General features: G+C 38.8%; 1 long non-coding RNA gene and 1 pseudogene across 1 annotated transcript; one reads left to right on the forward strand and one right to left on the reverse strand.

Moving 5' to 3' along the window:
• Positions 1-14,617: 14,617 nt before the first annotated feature.
• Positions 14,618-15,214, reverse strand: LOC131239088 (uncharacterized; annotated as a pseudogene).
• A 3,578-nt stretch (positions 15,215-18,792) lies between these two features.
• LOC131238708 (uncharacterized) lies at positions 18,793-20,385 on the forward strand. Its single transcript, XR_009168026.1, has 3 exons — positions 18,793-18,880; positions 18,942-19,231; positions 19,384-20,385. It is a non-coding gene; the product is annotated as an uncharacterized LOC131238708 (long non-coding RNA).
• The last annotated feature ends 498 nt before the right edge of the window (positions 20,386-20,883 follow it).

Here is a 20,883-nt window from a genome sequence, read left to right on the forward strand (position 1 = left end):
CAGTGGGGCCCACTGTATCAATAATCTTGATTGGTAGAAATGGGCCCACCATATGGGATGCTGAAATAAATGAAAATGTCGACTGCTATATTGTTAAGAAGAGAAGAAATGAAATTGCTAAATTGGGTCTTTTAGCAAATTTCTTTTGTTCATTTCGAATAGCATATTTTGTATGTAATCTATTTTATTCTTTCTAGTTTCTTTGTAAGCTCTTTTTTACTGCCTTGCAATGATTGAAATTCTGTTTGTTCCCCAGAATTTTATCACTGATCTGGGTTTTTTCATTTTTAAATGTGACCATAAGATTGCTGATTTTGAGATGAAGTTCGTGGACATTGACAGCAAGCATCTTGGTGAAAATGGATTCCAACAAGAAACCAATTCCAAGTATTTACATGGACCCAAACGCAAGAATTCGCATCAAGATTAGGTCTTCTCATTTCCATAGTGGATATTTTCCAGACACCCAAACCAATCTTTATGAATTGAAGTGGTTATTATTTTACTGTCTATCAGTGAATCTTTATGGTTTTTAAATGATGCCATGGTTTATTCTGTCTTAGGCATATTCTTCTGCCATGAAAATTAACATGTTTGATTAATGACTATTTTGTCTTTGCAAGTACTAGCATCTAAATCTCAGTGACTCAACTTATTGCAGGAGCTATTCATCGATATAGCTTTAAAGGTTGATGTTCGAGCTAGGGGTAAGGAGCCAATGCATTCTTTGTTTTTCTTTTGACTTGAAAGGTTCTCAATTTCATGCTTGCCTCACAGAATTTCATGTTTGCCCCACTCAATTTCATGTTTGCCCCGCTCAATTTCCAGGTTGCCCCGCTCAATTTCATGTTTGCCCCGCTCATTTTCCAGTTTGCCCTGCTCATTTTCCAGTTTGTCCCGCTCAATTCCTAGTTTGCCCCATTCAATTTCCAGTTTGCCCCGCACAATTTTCAATTTGCCCCAATGGCTTGCATTGCTGCACTTTACTATTCAAATAAACCTATTCCCTTGGTTTGTTTTCTTGGAAGTAATGCAACAGCTGAAGCAACAACAGTATGTGATCAATATCAAAATAAAGCAAAATCATATAGCATTTCTAAAAAGCTAGATATGTTACTTAATAAACTAATAGGGAATGGTTATGAACCCCTCAATTTCTACTTTCCGAAATTCCTCCATGCTACAAGTTTTCCATATGCAAATAACTAAAAAATGATGAAAACATGGCATTTGACATAAATCACTATTCATGCTTCAAAAAATCAGTACAGTTCAAGGTTTCTATCTACATAAATCACTATCAAGGCCAGGTATTATTGTCGGTCACAGAATTTGGTCAGGTGTTGTCTTCATCTACTACTTCAAAGATTTTCTTTTCTTTTTCATATTCTGCTTAAGTGTCGACATGGCTTTGTGAATGGTGGAAATGTGTGGTCTTGATTTAGGCCTACTGCAGATTCAATGGAGTGCCTGAGAAGCACTTCCCTTGTAGCCAAACAGCATTTAACAAAGGCTATGTACTATCATGAAGTTGATAGCAGTAGAGGATTTTTGAAGAGGTCTTCTCTCCTGAAGTTCCAACCGAGCATACCCTAGTTGTACCATTTGGTCAACATTTGGATGGATAGGATCATCTAACCAGCATGATGTTCATGCAGTGACACATAAATGGAAGACTTCACTGAATGTGCAGCCAGCACGAAGGCAGAGATGACTAGGTAACATTTGGAACACAGGGATGACAACATGTTGAAGCAATATGGAAAAACTAACATCAGATTTCTATAGAAGTTCTAAAATTTTAAGAAATCTATGATGATAGAAACTCATGGCAGTTGCATGTGCATTTAAACTTGCTTTCAACAATACATCTAATAGGTCTTAAGTACAAAACAAACCTCTCAATGTAATGTGCTTAGTGGAACGAACATTTCAAGCATCATTCAAAGCATTCCTCAGAAGATCCATAAATTATTCTTTTAGGACACCTCCAGAGTTTAGTAGTGAAATTAAAGTCTTATTTAAGTACGTTTTCCTTGGCTAGTTGCTAAAAAATACAAGCACTAAAAGCAAACATTGTACTGTACTATTATTCACATAGCAAATTCAAGAACACATAACCCCAACTTCTCACCCTAATAAAATTTCAAATACTCCCAACAAGGATGGAATTTATTCATCTTCGTATCGATCCCTAGTGGGGATGGCTAACATGGAGGGTGTATACTGACATGGGTGTGTACAAAAAAGCTAACCCAAACAAAAACAAAACAAAAAAAAAAAACCACAAATTTTTTTTTTTTTGCAAAAGACACAAACGTCAATATTATCTACATATCATCGATATTATTGACGTAAGTCATCAATAATATCGACAATATGTCGATAATATCAAATCTGGATGACAATTGTCCAGCAAGCTTTGCTGCATTTTCATATAATATCGATTTATCGAGAAAATATCAATATATCGATAGTAGATATTTATACTCGCTATAGCGATACATCAACAAGTTGTAAATAATATCGAATTATGGCTGTAAGTGTCTAGCAACCAAACACTAAAAATTTCATATTTACTCGATATATTGACAAGTTATAGATAATATCGACGATGACGATGGATATATTGACAACATGTCGATGATATCTACGTATAAAACAATCATAGATGTAAAGTCGATTTTATCGACATATCATCGATATGATTGACATAAGTTATCGATATTATCGACGTAAGTCATCAATAATATCGACCATATGTCGATAATATCGAATCTGGATGACAACTGTCCAGCAATCTTTGCTACATTTTCATATAATATCAATATATCGAGATAATATCAATATATCGATAGTACATTTATATTCTCTATATATCGATATATCGACATGTTGTAGATAATATCGAATTATGGTTGTAAGTGTCCAACAACTAAACACCAAAAAATCCATTTTTACATGATATATCGACAAGTTGTAGATACTATTGATATATCAACTAATAGTCGATAATATGATTATAGATTTTAACTGTTCAGCAAGCTGACCGTTCAAATTCCTATATTCTCGATATATCTACAACTTGTCGATAATATCGTTGATCACAAATCAATATATCGACAATTTGTAGATAAAATCGATGACACCTTCAAACTATCTAGCAATGATGTTTGAATTTTCCAATTGAACTTGATATATCGCCCATTTATCGATATTATCAAAATGTCACTTGTCAATACATCGAGAAACTATCGATATTATCGACGGATATCGGTTTTGAAAAATAACCTACATTAACTGCTTTCACCAACCATCCTTTTTACACTCCATAGCCTTTTCTTTGCACTCCTTCTTCTAAAACGTTCCCTCCACTTCATCTCCAATGGATTTCTCCACATTAGCAACCTTAATCTTGAGGGATATCTTCTAAGACGATCTCAGTAAGTTTGTGTTCATTGCAATCAATATGAAATGCTGAGTTTGTTGATGATGGAAACCCCTTTTCACCTTCCTTTCTTCTATTTTTCAAACTGTCAACCAGATTTTAGATCATACACCCCGTTAGAAATCAGCCTAATAATGATCCTACACACTGTAATGTGATCAATGCACACATGTTAGTTTCTGTGTCATTGGTTTCTACAGGTTCTTGAAGCATTGATGGTGGATAAGTTCTTGATCTTCTTGTCACAGTTGTGATTTGGGAACTAACAAAAAAGATATCTAGGGATGGCAAATGTGGGATCAAGCTGTTTGGACCGCTCGTTAGCATATATGTAAATGTGCTCATGTGTTCTACAATCTTTCCACTATATCAAACAGATCACCCATTAACAAACAGCAATCCAATTAGCAATATTTGGATTTCTTTTTTATCTATAGAATATTGAAATTTCATACAAATAAAAGAAAACATAACAAGAAAAAGTGTTGGCTATCCACTAATACAATGGATATCAATTGCCGAACATAAGTGGACCTAGAAAGCCCTTTGTCTAAGGAGCTTGCAATCTCATTTGCAGTTTTATCAATTATCACAAAAGCAGTTTGCCCTGTAGCGGCCCTAGAGATAATTTCGTTAAGTATGAAGCTTCTTTTCCAATGGGCTTTACAAGAGGAAGAAGCCAAAGATAGGATGCTTCTTGAATCTCCTTCTACCAACAGATGACATTTAGAACCCTATAAGTTTTATGACAATGACAATGACAATGAGATGTCCTTTACTATTTCGGACTGAAAGATGTCCATTGCATTATAATGTGCATGGACAAAAGAAACTGAGCTACTGAGATTGCAAAAAGGGGACATGCATCAAACACTTCCACTGTCTTGATTTCTGATTCATTTGTCTGGTGCCCCCTTTGTCATGTGACATTGCTTTCCTGATTTATGCTTCTTTTGTTTCAAATAAGCATTCAGTTCACATCGATAAAATAATCAAGTGTTTTTTGATAAGTTCATATTCCAAAAGTAAAAAAAAAAGGCCTCCAAAATAGAGCCACCTCTTCCAATAGTCTCTTGTTGCCTACTGTAGATTGACATCTGGCCCATCTTTCTAAGATTTTGTACTAAACAACCGTTGCAGATTGGTTTTTGTCTCCCAAAACAATGATGCGCTTTATGAAAATCAGAGGGGCCATTAGGGTGGGGATTGTTTGTCCTCTTGTTTTGTTTCGAAAAACATGTGGACTTGTCTGATTACAACTCCAAATTGAGTTGTCAACGAGGAGCGCCGCTGTCATAGAACCCAAATGAGACAGGAACCTGATCAAATCTGAAATGAGAGGGGCACTGCTAGATGACAACTTAATTACAGAGTTGTTACCCTTGCAAGATAACCACGTATTCCTCAGTGCATGGAAGTGATTTGAAACCACTTTTTTTCCTTCTTTTTTTTAAAAGTAAAATTCAAAGGACAGTTGATATCATGCTCTTACTGAAATTCCCTGACAAACAATCACATCAATCAGATGCATGGCGCCCCAGGATATCATATTAGATATCCTATTCAGGACATTGCTGATTGATATTACCTGTGCATTCCATGTTTGGATTTTTATTGTGCTATCTGCTATCATATTAGATATCACACCTCCCTAATGTACAATCATCTCCAGAAAAACCCATCTTATCCATGTAATTGCTCTTTTAGGGAAAATTACTCTAACATGCATGACTCTTAATAATTTTTAATGAGACTACTAGAATCATTTTATACTTGTGTGAATAGATGTGAATGGAGCTGATTTCATATAGAAGTGGCATGTTTGTATGAAGTATGGTATGATACCACAAGTTGTGCTACAATTGCCCATGCGGAGTTCTTCACTCAATCGTTAGATGATTTATATAGATACATCAGTTTACTGTTCATTGATAAATCATGAATTGGCCAGATATATATAGATTTTTTGAGTTTATTTTATCATTTCCTTTGTTTGAAACAGGCACTATCATCTCAACTGTCATAATGCCTAACGATAAAGGAAAAAAGGCTATGGTTGGAGAGTCATCCAGGGGAGATCGTACAAAACTCCAATCAAGACCTAAATCGAAACGGGTAAAGGAACGGACTTCCCCAACTGAATCGCTAGCTAGGTGAATTCCTACTTAAAGGAGTGCTCCAATTCAGGATCCCCCTCCACCAATCCAACTAGAACAATTGATCCCACAGGTTCCTCCTCCTCCTGCAAACATGTACGATAAATATCGTGCCCAAAAAATAGTATATAAGAAAAAGGTCGATCGAGCGTGCATCCAGCAATTTGGGATTCCACAGATTTTGGAGAATGTTGGGTGGAGTAACCTCTTAGATTTTGGAGGGACGGTTAGAAATGAGCAAGTGATCATATTTCTATCTACTGTTAGTCGCCGGTAATGCACCCTGCTTCATTTCAGGTGACCATTGGAGAGACCTCCACCACCATTAATCCTGGGGTAGTTGCACAGCTTTTAGGGATTCTAGCCACAACTCGAGGCTTAACGGATCACGACATTGATGACCCAGATGTACAGATAGAAATGACGAAGTATTTTTATAACGGACAGAATGTTCCGTGGCATAAGGGTAATGCACTGAGAGCAACGCACCTGGAAGACAAGCATAAGGTGCTACACAATATCTTCTACTCGAATGTTTATCCAAAGGACTCAAATAGGTCTGACATTACTTCATATATGTTAGATATTCTATACAGCATTTGTCATGGTATTCCTCTGTGTCTTCCCACCATCATTACTCAATTAATTGCTAACTGCATTACAACCACGAGAACCACGGCCATTCCATTCACACACCTATTATGTTTACTCTCCCGTCATGTTGGCCTGATGCCCACCACTGACCGACCCAGACCCTTGAAAATGTTTACACAAAACAACATCAAGCGCATGAAACTGGAGATGAAAGGGGCATCAACATCAGTAAGGCACAGTGAAGATTTTATGGGAGAGACAGAAGTAGAGGCAGCGGAGATAGAAGCTGTAGAGACGGACGCAGCTGAGACAGAGGCAGCCAACACTGACTATCCTATAGAGGGAGAGCAGTGTGAGGTGCCACAACCCTCATATGGTCATACCAGTCGAAGGATGTCATACTGTAACCACAGGGCATTCATTGTTAGGTACATTGATGAGCAGGACAGACGACTTACACGACTTGAGCGGCTTTTTGAGGCCATGAAGAAGGGTATCGAACAGGTCAAGCATAAGATTGACACCCTTATTGTCACAATCACTTGCCGGCATGATGATGTCGCTCACCAGATTGCAGTCCATCCAGCTAGACTGGATTTAATCATGTCTGTTGGCTTGTGCATCAAGTATCTTTTTGGGATGCCAAGCCTATCAGATATTATTGTCGAACTGTTTCTTTAGATAATGGCGTGAATTTTACTTTAACTAATGTAGGGCACATTGATTTTAGTGCCCAGACTTGGGGTACTTATTTTGATTACACTATGTGGTATTATGATGAAATTTATTTATGCACTTCATGTTATGTTGCATGTTCTTAATTTCATTTACATTTCAAATGTTGATGGATTTCAATGGTGTGCATTACGCCATGACAATCTCGCTATCAGATTGAGCGATATGACATGTTGATGATACTTGATTGATTGAGTTTTTTCAAGTTTTTATATTATGATTTAATTAGACAGTTTTGCAGTTTTGTCATTGAAAAATCTTTGAACTGGGGATTCATCAAAGATGGTGCTTTTGTTGAATTTGTCAAAAGAGAGGTATTTATAATAGTTAATTCTTTTATATGCTTTTTCACCTCATTCCTCTCTTTTAGTGGATACCTGCTTTTTTGCTACTCGTTAGACAGCTTCTATTGCTTTATCGAGTAGGCTACCATAGCTACAAGTACTTTGGTACACAGGTTATTAAAAATTACTCATAAATTGAATATGTGGCATAATTACAAACTATGTATCATCCAAAGTACATAAATTACATGATATGCTATACACCGGGTATCGGAAACTTGCACGACTGGCAATTATGCCCGGTTTGTTTGCATCACCCACACTTTACTATTTTTTATTCCTCTCCACGCGATGGAATTCTAAGCTTTTTGGGTCTTCCAGCTGACCTCTTCTGTCTTGGGGGTATAATCTACGCACAATACTCTTTCATCCCTGCTAAAATTTTTCACACGCTATTGTCGCGTACAAGATAAACCAATTCACTATACATGACCAGGTAATTATATGCCGTGTAGAATGGGGAGCAGTATGAGTAGTGAGGAAGATTGTAGTTTATGCAGGCTGACAGGACATGCATATAAGCGTACCCCTTCATGCCAAACTCATGACATGTACATGAAAACTCACTTAGCTTCACTGTATTGTTATAATCTCCAACAATATAGTACTCATCTCGAGAAATAGCATGGCAGCGAACATCTCGCACCTTCTGCACGATATCCTTTAACTGTTTCTCCGCCCATGGTGTCAATGGACCTACAAATGATACCGCAAATTCTCGTCTCTTATAAAACAATTCTTGTATCTTCAATATTACAGCCTCTATTAATTTCGTAACGGGGTATTCACGTGCTTCTTTGAAAAGGGCATTAATGCACTCAGAAATGTTTGTCGTGACCAAGTTAAATCTTCTTCCTAGAAAGTATGAAGATGCCCATCTCTCATAGCCGATTTCTGTTAGCCATGCATGTAATAGGGGATTGGCCATTTCGATATCATGCATTATTTTTTCAAATTCGGCCCTCCTGCAAGTCTTCACAGTCATCCAGTAATACATCTCCAACGACTTGTCCTTAAAAGTGTTCGCCAAGTTTTTGTAGATGTGGTATGCGCAATACCCATGGATTGCATGCAGGAAGACTTATGGAACCTCTTTCATTAGACCTTTATGTCGGTCGGATATAATGACAAGACCCTCCACAGACCCTAACACATTGTTAAGGTGGGTAAGGAATCAATTCCAACTACTGTTCTTCTCTGATTCCCTGATGTCAAACGCAACTGCAAATATATGATTGTCCCCATCTAAAGCTGAGGCAATGAATAGAACACCCTTGTATTTGCCCTTTAAGTATGTCCCGTCAATGGCCAATACCCTCCGCAATGATTTCTAAAAACTTCGAATGCATTGTCCGAGAGCTACAAAACATCTCTCGAACCTGCAAGTCTGTTAGTTAATAAGCACGGCAGTAACTGTCCCTGGGTTGGCCCTCCTCAACTCATGCAAATACAAAAGGAGTTGATTGTAGGAGTCTTCGTAAGACCCCATCACGTGATTAATTGCAAGCTCCCTAGCTTTCCATGTCTTCCAATAATTGATACGAATATTATATTTCTCTTGCATGGCGAAGATAATATCACGTGGCCTTAACCCTAAGCGTTGTTCAATGCGGCTAATAACCAGATCACACGCTAGCTTACTGCTGGCTTGCCGGTGATCGCTCTTCATCCATGCCATGCTGCACCTATGTTTTGATGTATATCTCCGTATTTTAAATATACCCGTATCATTCACTCGAGATGCATGAACCCTCCATTCGCATGCATCTTCGAAGCACACTACTATAAATCTACTTAAATTTGAGTACATTACTCTATACTGGAAATTATTCCGAATTGCAAATTGGTTCAAAACATACTGGTACCAACTCTTGTCCTTAAATGTTTGCCCAACAGCTATATCGATCGGTTTACATAACAAATCAGTATATTCCAGCATTTTTGCATTGGTGAGTGCATCATCATCAAACGGTGCGAGAACTTAACGAGTCATGAGGTTTGATGTTTCGAGAAGGTCTCGAAGCGAAATGTCACTTACACACACAGATAGGATGGTGGATGATGATGGCAAATCTGCTGTTAATGCTAACGGCGGTGTCTTGTATTCATAATTACTGTTAATGTCAAGTGCACTATTGACTTAGCTAGTCACGACATTTGATGTTTGCGACAGCTCGGGTAATTGATCATTGCTTACTACCACTTGTAATGGAGAATGATTGTATTTGAATTCCATGCCATACTCCTCAATCACACTGTCCACATATGTTGTGGTATTAATATGTTGCATTGTTTCGATCTAACGGGATGAATTTATCCGAATGCTCAAACTGGTAAGACAAGAACTCTTTGACGTCATCGTTGTCTTCGATTTTGACTAGAGGCATTAATTCGTTAGTGCAAGGATTCAATACTTTCATCCTAATATCACAATCTTCTGATCTGCTCTTAATAATCTTTTAAATTCTATATCAAAGCTCCTTGTATGTAGTCTTGAGACGTAGCGTTATTTGTTTTGATGTTCCACCCGTGTACGAGTATTGCTTATTTTCAAATTCTAACTCCCCGCCAAAAGAGCACATGATTTTTGTAGCCATTATCTGAAAACTAATACAATGACACATTATCAGTGACTCGTAAATCAATGGAACCATGCCATATGACAAAACTCGATTAAATAATGAAGGACCGATAGCTCAGTTTCTATTATAGATGAGGATGATAAAGAGCTTAAGGAAATGAACAGTAAGCTACGCGTTTATATTTCAAAAAAACAATCAGATCTTATACGGATTAGGCCTTCATCGTTAACGAATGGTTTCAAGTGGTGCTTGTTTAATTTTGTGACGCTATTTATCATACCATTGAGTGAGGGAAGCATTATCAGTTTGAGCAGGGCACACATGAAATTCAACAGGGCAACCTAAAAATTGAGCATGACAAAATAGAAATTCAGCAGGGCAAACAAGAAATTTAGCGGGAGTAACATGAAATTCGACGAGGCAAACTATAACTTCAATGGGCAAACATGAAAATCAGCGGGGCAAATCATCAATTTGAGTAGGGCAAACAAGAAATTCAGCGGGGCAAACTGAAAATTGAGCGGGGCAAACATGAAATTTAGCAGGGGTAACATGAAATTCAGCGGGGCAGACATGAAATTCTATGGGGCGGACTAAAGATTGAGCGAGGCAAACAAGAAAATTAGCGGGTCAAACTGGAAATTGAGCGGGGCAAACATCAAATTCAGCGGGGAAACATCAAACTCAGTGTGGAAAACTAGAAAATTAGTGGGGCAAACATGAAATTTAGCGGGACAAACTAGACATTCAGCGGGGCAAACATGAAATTAAGTGGGGAAAAAATGATATTCAGCGGGGCAAACATGAAAATTGAGCGGGACAAACTGAAAAACTCAACGGGAAAATCCGAAACATTAGCACGGCAAGTATGAAATTGAATAGTGCAAACTGAAAATTGAGTGGGATAAACTATAAATTCAGTTATGCAAGCAAATATTAAATCGAAGGCGCATAGCATGATATTGAGTTGGGCAAACGATAAATCGAGCGAGCATATCATGATATTGATGTGGGCAAACGATATTTCGAGCAAGCATAGCGTGATATTGAGTTGGGTAAATATTTCTTGAGCAAGCATAACATGATATTGAGCGGGGCAAACATTAAATTGATCGAGCATTGCATGGATATTGAATGGGCAACTATAAATTGAACGAGCATAGGATAATATTGAGCTAGGCAAACATTATATTTATCGAGGCAAAAATTAAATTGACCTTATCTACCATGAAATTAAGCTGGGCAAACATTAAATTGAGCGATCTTAGCATGAAATTTATTGCGGCAGACGTTAAATTGACCTTATCTACCATGAAATTAAGCTGGGCAAATAGTAAATTGAGTGATCCTAGCATGACATTTATTGATGCAAACATTAAATTGACCTTATCTACCATGAAATTAAGTTGGGCAAACATTAAATTGAGCGATCCTAGCATCAAATTGAGCAGGTTAAACATGAAATTCAATGAGCCTAGCATGAGATCAAGTGAGCTATAACATGGAATTGAGTGAGCTTCAAATTGAATTGAGCGAGTTTGACATGGATTCAATCAATCAATGCATAAAATTAACTAAGCCTAACGCATGAAATTGACAAAGCCTAACACATGGAATTGACCAAACTTCGCATGCAATGCAATGCCATTGCACGAGTGTAGCATTTTTTTTCAAGATTTGTACCTCCGACTACCGCAGTACTAATCAAATGCAGGTTGAAGAGAGGTGCTTTAGCGTAACGGAATATTTTGAACCTTTTCAAGGAGATGCAACCAGTTCGTGGGATTACACGTAACCCTAGCCAAGATGAAAAATGGCAAATGTAGAATGACGATATCTAGATGGATATCTAGATGCTTCACTGAGATTTCAGTCAGGAAAATGAGAAGAAAACCCTTCATACTTCAGTTCTTCGTTCCAAGAGAGTGTAGGGCTAGAAGCACCTGTTTTTTTTTTTTTTTTTTTTTTTTTTGTTCTCCGTTAAGGGTAGTGAAAGCAATGCTGAAAGCAATGCAGTGAAAAGAGTATGAAAAAAGGAGGGGTACTTTCGTCCTGAAATTTGGTCTCTGCACGTGCAGGTCTAAGTTGCAAAACCAAGTTTGTATTCTTCCATAAAAACAGCTGGATAAAAGGTGGGGTCCACAGTCCTAAATTTCTCAACGTTACTTTGAATTACTTGTATGCTACGTCTGAAATTTCCAAGTAGGTACCGGTATCAACCATCACACTCACACTCTTCCAGAATATCAAGAATCCTTTATAGCCAGGAGATTGCTAAGACTCTTTGTTATTTTCATTTTCTTAACCTTCCAAAAACCGTGTATAGAAAAGCCATGAGGCCATTTCATGGCAAGTCATTGCAGAATAAGCTTCTTCTTCTTCTGAAACTGCTGCACGCGAGGCCCACTGGGATGTGCTTAAGGCATCTAACCTGTCCATCACGGCCTCCCATCATAAAAGTTGGGCGCCCCAAATCGAGGATGGTTCAACCACATGAATCTGAAGGTTTTCTGTATATGGTGTGGCCAACGTAATTAACAATTGTATTAGCTTGATTTTTGGACATTTTATCATTACAGTGGGGCTTACATAATGCATAGGTTGGATGGCATATACAAAACACAGTGGGCCCACCTGAAAAATATATATATATATTTTTTTTAAAAGCTTCATATATATGTGGTGGCCCACGTAATGGTTGATCGTCATGATTTATGAGGCTTCATATCTCCTTCTAAACAGGCTGGTTGTCATACGCATACTTAAGTGGGCCTAAGCACATCACTTGTAGAAAAAGCATATTCCAAAAGAGTCTGCCTCAAAAGTCTTACATGCACCGTGATGCCAAATAAAAATAATAAATAAAAAACACGTGGACCTCACCACTAGGTGCATTTTAAATGACGTGTGGTTCACCTTATCTTTGATGGGTAGTGAGTCGGTGGCTCACCTACCCCTTATAAGTAGAAGCCTTCTAATCGAAATGGTACATACAAAAGGACTCGAGGGCTAGAGTAGAATCTCTCCATCTTCCACCATCCATCCCCACAACATGTCCAAAATTCACACTAGTATTGCGTATAGCAATTGTGGTGGGCCACTCCAACGCTGAAGGGTGGAGAATGAAGGAGACCAACATGGTGCTGTATTTGCAAGACTGGGTAGGTGGGCAGAATGTGAGGGCCACTACGGTAGCTGGAATCAACGCGCGGCACCAAATCAGGCGTGCTAAGCTTCGGGACTATAACAGTGATCGACCATGCGCTAACTGTAGGCATTGATAGGCGATCAATGCAGGTCGGACGAGCTCAAGGCATATATGTAGGTGCTGGGATGGATGGTAGCAGTCTACACTTTCTCTTCTCCATCGTCGTTACAAACGGCCAATACAAAGGCAGCACGCTAGAGATCCAAGGGCCGGATCCGATATTAAGAAAACAAAGGGAGGTGTCAGTGGTGTCGGGCACAGGCATGTTTCGCGATGGCAAGGGATATGTCATTATAGAGCGGGTCTACTTCGACCCAATCACACTCAATGCAGTTCTCAAGTTCATTGTAACTGTACGGTACCCTGTTAGGTCCGACATGCATAAATAAATACAGCAATATTAGTGAAAATAAGACTAAATTTCCCTTAAGGATATACAACTCTACTGCCTTTAAAATGATGGGCCACCTTTGAATCCCAACCCAACAAATTTTGAAGAGTGGCGATTCAATGAAGGAGCTTGCATAAGGGGGTGGAAGACACATAATATAAATCTGGGCATAAGGCACACGTGTCAAAGATACAGACCATTCATTAGGCGGGGAACACTATAAGCATGTGACAGACAAGAAATAATGTAGGTCCGCTAACTAAGCAACTCAAAATTGATGAGAAAAATCAGCAAGCAGGAAAAGAATAAGGTCCAATAGTCCAATTTTAAAGTAGGTGTGGCTCACAGTTACCAGCCATTATATTTGGTACATTTTAAGTGTTCTCAGTGTGGACGATGAATGGCTCAAATAACTGATCTGTGTGTGCTGTATGCCCAGTTCTCTGATGAAGATTGACTTTCAGCACCCATTATGACTAGCTCTTTTTTTTCTTTTTTTCTTTTTTCTTTTTTACACGCTCACCCACACAACTACAACTACATGGGCACTCCAACCCATGCCCTGAGCAATGTGTTGGAACCCAACTGTTATCATTAGCTCACACATGCTTTCCACCCCTACAGAAGAGGAATCACATGCTCAATGCGAGTGTATACAAAAGTGCACTTGGCCCTTTGTTATGATGCATGGTGCTCAATATTCAGTCATCCAGACCATTGACTCGTTGAGCCCCCACCCGTAGATGAAACAAGCACCAAAAGTAAAAGCACGGCCTACCAATATTTTCATCAAGCCTCGGCCTCACACTAATGTACATGACACACGTGTGGAGATACTGGGATGGTTGGCCTGGTAGACCTCCAAATTGACAGGCACTAGCTCAATATCTGCGGTACTGACTAAGACCTAACCATTAACAATAAATTAGAGACACAACTTACAACTTTGCCAGACCCCTTTTCAGTTCATCAAAGTGGGGCCAACAGTTCGGAGATCCAGACAACGGCTCTGATGGGCCTAGCAAGCCCATCAGATCAATGCTCTCGAGGACCAACTCATGATGCTGCTGCAGGCCAAACTGAATACTTTGATAAACCCACCCATGCTGGTTAGAATAGCTACACTGTCCCTGGTTTTTTTTATATACTAATGTCAAAATTCACTTAAGACTTGTTCACCTCATAAAACAACAGCACAGACAGACCCAAGCAATCCTTGCAGTCTAAAACCAAGAAAATCGCCAAAACACAAGCCAGATTAGATTTCTCCAAGTATGAAATAAAATTATCAGCACAAAATACCAGTAAAGAAGGGAAAAAAACAAAAAAAGACAAAAAGATAAAAGAAGGTGGCGAGAAGTAGCCTCATGTGTTCTTCTTGCTATCAGAGTGTGACAATCTCCGGTCAAGTGACTGCAGCTGGTTGCGAAGGTTTGGGTTGTCCTCCAGCAAACGGTCGTATTCAAGGAGGAAACCTTCAGACTGTTTCCTTAGAGCCATGGCATTAGCCTCTGCAGTCTTCGCCTCTGTCTCTTATCTCAGCTTCTGATTCCAGCTGCTTAACCTTTGCCCGCAGACTGGAAACTTCTTCCTCGAATGCTTTCTCGTTCAAGCCCCCACCTTTTCCACTTTCGCTCTTATCCCTGTTCTGCTTCTTTGCAGCCTCCATGCTTTTCCGTGTCATACGCAATTCCCTCATATAATGATGTAGCCGGTCAATTACTAGTGCAAGGAACAAGCAGTAACCTACACAAAATCACCAAAATTTACTTGGGATACACATCGGCAACAACAAAAGAGGAGCCATTGACTCAACAAGTGCAAGTACAGCTTAAAAATAAAATAAAATAAAAATGAATGACTAAGAGAGACAAATTTTAGCTTGAACTAAAAGGAAGGTATTTCGCACACACAAATTCGTATGAGAACATTTTTTCAAGATCTGAACAACTCATCCAACAGACCACGTATGCAAGACATGGCCAAAAATTGTAAAATTTCCACAATCCCGGCCACTCAATAAGCATAGGGCCCAAAAATGTGGGTGATCACAGTTCTACCTCAATTCAAGGGCTCAGGATATTCATCCAAGAGGCTGGAACTTTTGGGGCAAGGCCCATATTTGGTTTGGTCTGGAATTTTACACATCAGTCTGGTGACCCAAGGAAATGAGCAACTTGCTTTCAGCAAACATTTGTTGAGCTGATGTGCAATCCTAAATCATTCTCAGATAGAAAAAATCAGTAAGTGGCTAATGTTAACAGAACAACAACCCACCCAATGTGTTCAGCAGTGGAATTTGTTCAACAAATAGATTTTCATGGAATCCTGCCGGGCTGCCCCTAATAGCAGGGACAAGGCTATAGTATGAAATAGATTTTCATGGAAGTCCTCAGCAATCATCAAGTGCTAGCACACAACTTCAAACCATATCAGATGCAAAACAGGAACCGTGAAGACCAAGCCTTGCAAAAGTTCCTAAAGACTATGTTTCTGGAACTCAAGAGACAAGTTTCCAAAATCTCGAGTTCGTCAAGTTCACTTCCATATCAATATCTCTAACTATACTGCCTGAATTATCTCCAAAAGATTCGGTTATACTCCACGGCAGACCAGAACCCAGGTTCTCTTCCTATGATCAATATACCATACCTAATTCCATAATGCATGTCCATACTACCTGCTAGCTAGACCATCGGTCAGCTAATTTGCTTCCCCTTGAACATGTGATCCAAAAGTAAGTCAAAAACATCAAATGTTAGACAAATGCCGAAGAGGGAGAGATGGCACATTGATCCATCTAAACCATGTTAAGGGAACATTTGCATTGGAGTACATGAGTAAATATTCTACTACTACTCCCACCAAAAAACAAAATCCATATTCATGAAGATGATGAGTGGTCAGCAGTCCTTCCCTAACCTCACCTAATGGGAAAACAAATAGCAAGAACGCACACATCAGTCCCACATCAGAGCAGCAGAAAGATCTCAGAAAACCTTGGCTAAGCAACACAAAAAACTCTTCTTCTTCTTTTGAAAGACGAAAATCTCTTATTGATATGCACAAGAAACAGCTAACTGTAGTCACCCTTCAACAATGTCAATGAAAATTTACTAAAGCGCATCTGATCACCCTCTTCAGTATCACCTCCACCTTGAAAGTTCCAAATATTTTTTTTGAAAGGTAACACTACCAGGGATTGAACCCTGGATCACTCACGCACACTACGGTCTCTACCAGCTCATCAAATGAGCAGGAGACAAATATTCTTATACAAATCCTCCAAAGAATTAATGTTGAAATGGGAACAAAATGTTCGTCTCAAATAATGCTAGTTGTTGGACCTTTCAGTGCAAAAACCGACAGCTCTCATGGCAACAAAGAAAGACACTCCAACCCAAGGTTAAACTCCCTCATTCACAACATTTATTAGTAAACTGCTGTGGCTGTGAAATCCCTAAAGGTGCACACTCATCCAAAGTAGGAGTTATCAATTTTTCTCATAGGGATCTCTGAATGTTGACCCCTTGCCTTGTGATGATCACCCCAAAAAGTCCCACTGAAGGTGTTGAATGACTCGGCCCTTATCCTCCCTATGTGAGGATAAATTGCTCCCCAGACTCCTGTCATGAGGATAAACTACATCTTGCCACTATTTGCAACCAATGTCCCACCATCCTATCCAGCCTCTCCATACAAGGATAAACCATATTACATCCTTGTGCATGTTGCACATTGCCCGGCAAGTGTCTGCAACCCTGGAAATCATCAGTCTCCCTGTAAGAGGATTAAGTGCATCCAAGCATCATGGTAGTGACACTTGTCCCAACAGCGCATCGCACTCCACACAAATAATCTGCCTAAACTGCCTAATGATTGCAACAATCCCGCTAGATGTTTTATGCATCCTCCCTGCATGAGTATAAACTACACCATGCATTATGCACCCGTGTGCGAGGCACCTCGCCCAACCCCACTGCCCACACAATACGTCATTTCTGTAGGAAATCTGAGCCATTCAATGTGGGGCCCACTTGATAATACGTTGTATATCCCACGCCGTCCATCCGTTTTTCCATCCCATTTTAGAACACGGTCCCAAAAATTAAGTGGATCCAAGTCTCAGGTGGACCCCACCACAGGAAACTGTGGTGATTGAACGACCACTATTAAAACTTTCCAGGGCCCACTATAAGCAGATCCGTCATGTTTATTTTCCATCCAACCCATTGATAAGTTCAATCATACCGGGATGAAGGGAAAATATAAAGATCACCTTGATCCAAAAAACTTGTGGTCTACAAAGGTTTTTAATAGTCATTCACCACTTTTTCCATTGGTGTGTTTCACAGGAGACTTGTATACGCTTAATTTTTGGGGTATCGTCCTAAAATGAGCTGAAAAAACGGATGAACGGCTTAGATATTTAAAAAATGGACAACATCACCCACACGATCGGTGGCAGACAGCATCTCCGGGGAGTGTTGATGCGAGAAAGGGTTACATTTTAGAATTGCTAAATCTAATTTCATCAATAATGAATGCCAAGCACCTCCATTCCAACTTATTCATGGTCTTCACCACTTGATAACATTCGCCCATTTGAGTTCAGTTGAGATCCAGAATTGAAAGGACTTCTTACAATGCTTCAGGTCATAATTAAAGCTGAAATTATCCTGCTCACTTTGTTGTTATACCTAAGACTGGCTATTATCTTTGGTTGGTAATCTCCATTTTCATTTGGAATGGATGTGTGATCTTTTAATTTTGTGAGGAGATGGATGAGATAGTTGTAGCACTTGCGTCTATGTTTGCTTTCTGAAGAAGGCACAGGGAACTGTTATCCTGTTCCTGGCATATTTTCTTTCCCCCACGGTGCAAACATGAGAGAAACAGTAATTTTTCATTTGAATAATATGCAAAATTCACTCTTACCATTTAAAGAATAAGCGAAAACCATTCCCTACCTATGGAATGATAGTTTTCTCAAGTCTCTGGCCACTGCTTTGTCAACATCAGATATTTTGAATAATTTCAACTACAATTCTTTGGTGACTTTTCCTCTCTAGACAGCTGTGGGCATTTCTTTTTGTATTTTTGGGATTTCTGAGGCTTTTGATTTCAGGGTAAGGATAAAATAGCTGAAGAAAGAAGGATTGTCATCTGTATTTTCGATGATGTTGCAGAACAATGTCGAGAAGCAGCTCTTAAGTATGCATGTCCCCTTAAAATGTTTTAACTGATTATATGCATTCTGGTTAAGGGTATGCATATGCCTTTGATTAAAACTATGAAATTGTATTCTGACTGGATGGTGTCTTACTTTTTGTTTTTTTTGTACTGTTTTTTAACAGATTATGATCCCTATCTACCATTTTTACTGGATGCTTGCAATGATGAGAGCCCTGATGTTCGACAGGTTTGCACTTGGACCATTGAGTTTTCTTGGATCATAAACAAGCTAAATTTTTTATTTTCAGGCTGTTGTTTATGGAATTGGAGTTTGTGCAGACTTTGGTGGATCTGTGTTTAAACCTCTTGTGGAGGTATCTTTCTTTTTCCTGTGCACCTACCTTGAGGAATTATGCCTTTTTAACACCGTCAACCAACACCTGCCTTTTATTGGCTTGCAGAGGCTCTTTCCAGGCTAAATTTTGTTATAAGGCAGCCTAATGCACTCCATTCTGATAATGTGATGGCATATGACAATGTTGTCTCAGCTCTGGGGAAAATTTGCCAATTCCATCATGACAGTATAGATGCAGCTCAGGTAGTTCTGCTTTCCGTCTTCTACTTTGTGCTTTAAATTGTAATTTGTACATTGTGATTTCCTGGCAACTGCTGAAAATCCATCAACTTTTAACAGAGAATTAAATTGCATTCCCCAACAGGTGAATTTTTATTTTTATAAAAAAATTGCAGTGAGATGATAGGAGTTGGCCATGATTACATGGAAGAGTTCTTCGGTTGTTGCGAATCCGTTTTGGCTGAAGATGGTTTGTTTGTCCTACAGGTTACATACTGTCTATTATAATTTTTCTTAATTGTGGTTTGATTTGAATTATCTGAAAAGAAAGGTGTACCTGTAGTAGTCCATTCAAATGGCCCCACTTAGCCATTTCCTCTTTATTGAATTGAATAGTTACCAATTTTGTGAATGGGATTCTTATTAAACAATCATGTGAATTATTTTTTGAATGACTATCAGGTGTAATACTATTTTGTGAATGTGAATTATTTTTTGAATGAATATCAGGTGTAAAACAAAGGTTACCAATTTTGTGAATGTGAATTATTTTTTCCTTATTTTTTAGTTCCAAAGTTATCTGGGTTTTTTTAGTCTAATACCATCCCCTGCACTTGCATTAAGCACTTCTGTGGGCATTTTCAAGTTTTGTGTATTTTACAGCATACATGGCTAACTCCAATGGTGATGGTTATAGCAAAATTGAAGATGTTAACGCAACTGACAATCATGGTTTTTTTTTTTCCCCTCTGCCACTACTTGACAATCATTGAAATCAACTGATTCAGGTGAGATTTTACAAGGACATTGGTAATGAACTGCACAAGCATCGGATTCTTTTCTTCAGTTTGATCTCTAAATTCTTGCATTTTACTACTGACAGTATTTGTTTTAGTTGCAATGCATGTTTGGGGATCTATTTATCTTTTCTTCTATTCCATTGTACCTAGAGCTCTTCCTTAGCTCTGGAACTGTTTGCCTCTCTATTTATTCATTGGTTGTTCGGATGTTTGGCATGAATCTCTCATATACATGGAATCTAAACCATGGATATCTATTTAAATGGGTACATTTTCTCTTTTTCTTTTTTTTTTCTTTCAGATAGACAATTTGTGCTTGACCAAACACATGATGTTTTCGTATATAAATCAAGTTTCTTCATATGGTCCCAAACAGTCAACATGGATGTGGGACCAGCCTGATGAGCATACCAGCTTGAATTATGGACCAGGGCATCTATGCATATAGGTTTCATCCAATGCATGGATTGTGATGATTTTTGCACAAGGTGCTCCTCATGGTAGGCCCACCTTTTGGACAAGTTGGATGCTGCATGCACGACAGGTTAGAAGCAACATGCACGACAAGTTAGAAGTTGTCCACTGGCTAGACAATAACCTACGGTCCAACTTAGCTGAACTTGATGCATTATCCCTGCTCGTAAAAGAGTTCGGATTATTGGGAAATAGGAATTTTCCAGTTCCTACACTTTCATTTGGTCATGTCGTTAGACACTAGTGCATTAAATGCAAATTGTATTGTGTTGTTGTGTATTGATTTCAACATCTAAAGATCTTTTCAAACTGTATTGTGCTCTCCCAGTGAATGCTATGAAGTTAAGAAATGCTCTTACCTGAACCTCTAATGGGTAGGATGAATTCTAATGTTTTATTTTG

This window comes from Magnolia sinica, chromosome 3, assembly GCF_029962835.1.
Source record: "Magnolia sinica isolate HGM2019 chromosome 3, MsV1, whole genome shotgun sequence".
Taxonomy (NCBI): Eukaryota; Viridiplantae; Streptophyta; class Magnoliopsida; order Magnoliales; family Magnoliaceae; genus Magnolia; species Magnolia sinica.